The 1,419-nt window shown below is 45.4% G+C and overlaps 1 long non-coding RNA gene across 1 annotated transcript; it reads left to right on the top strand.

Annotated features, from left to right (window-relative positions):
* The first annotated feature begins 190 nt into the window (after positions 1 to 190).
* Positions 191 to 725, top strand: LOC121965494. The gene is made up of 2 exons (XR_006107493.1): positions 191 to 298; positions 561 to 725. It is a non-coding gene; the product is annotated as an uncharacterized LOC121965494 (long non-coding RNA).
* Positions 726 to 1,419: the final 694 nt, after the last annotated feature.

Consider the following 1,419-nt stretch of genomic DNA (forward strand, 5'->3'; position numbering starts at 1 on the left):
TCTTTGCATTTCCTCCTCCGCTGCCATGATCCCTCTGCAGCTGCTCCTCCTGAATAACGTTTGTCCTCTTTGATCCAGATTCGACTTTTACATTCAAATGTGTCAAACCGGTTTTGAATTTGCAATCAAGCGAACATTGCCCTCTCTCGGCTGCCGTAGTTCGGACGCGTCATCGCCTGTGCGGCCTGTGATTGGCTCGTTTCAATCCTCGCGGGCTACTTGAACTGAGAGAAAGCAGCCTCCTGATCTCTGCGTGTTTCTGGGTAAATGGACCGAGGCTAGCTGGCTCCGCTTGCAGGTTGGTGGCAATTTGGGAACTCACGAGCATGGCGACTTAACAAACACGTTTGAACCTGTTGTAGATTTGCTCCGCCGGCTGTGCGTTATTATTTTTACTTTGTTTGTTTTAGCAGCGCAGCTCCGAGTGTCGTCGCCATCTCAACTGCTTAGTTTTGATTCTTTAACCTTCCTTAAGCAAGCTAGCCGCTAAAGCTAGCCTCAGTATAACCGTCCGTAACGAAACACAACATTTAAAACTCACTTTTTTAAACTATATTTAGCGCGCGCACGAGCTGTAGAGACTCGGTCAAGCAAACGGTTGTGTTTTTGAGGGGAAACATGACCGGCAGAGGACAGGGAAGCGCGGCCAGCGACATCCACAACCAGGAAAATATGCTGTCAAGACTGCGAGGCTCGCTAAAACCCAGAGCTGCTTCTGCAAACGACAACCAAGAAAATCTTCCGCCCAAACAAGCGGCCAGCAGGACCGTCCTGGGAGCCCTGCAGAACAACCAGAGGAGCAAGAACCAGAACCAGAACCAGCGCGGCACCAAGCAGGTCAGTTTGGGTAACGATGCTAAGTAGCTCCAGCTAGCTGGTGTTTGCTAATGTGATCAACATATGTGCTATTGTTTGCAGTTTTTGGAGGCAACGCATTTACTTGTCAGTTAACACAATCCCACATCTGTGCTTAATGCCGTATTTAACCTGCGTTTTTAGTGTTTTAAAACGTGCCTATATATTTAAATGTAGCTATATATGTAGCTACTTCTGATATCTAAATTGTCCGCCATTTTAATCTCCCCGTCAGTGCTGCACTCGCTGCTGTGTTCAACGGCTTTAATTACACAACAGAGGTGTCTGCTGATTTATTCTGCTCATTTTCTGCTTTGTGCACTTGCTCCCGCCATTCCCCAGCTGCATTAACTATTTTGGGGTATTGCATTTAACACTCTAAAGTACTCTGACATCTTTAGGCTTTTAAAAAGTAATTGCAGATTAAAGTTTTTGCTGTGTTTCGTTTTTGCAATAATTGATTTTCTTAATACAAAATAAACTGTCTCTTGGTTGCCGTCACATCTTTGCTTTATGCTCACTGTTGCAGCTTTTCTTATCAAAGCAACATTTAACCCATTGAAC

The sequence above is a fragment of the Plectropomus leopardus genome, unplaced genomic scaffold (genome assembly GCF_008729295.1).
Source record: "Plectropomus leopardus isolate mb unplaced genomic scaffold, YSFRI_Pleo_2.0 unplaced_scaffold20223, whole genome shotgun sequence".
NCBI lineage: Eukaryota > Metazoa > Chordata > Actinopteri > Perciformes > Serranidae > Plectropomus > Plectropomus leopardus.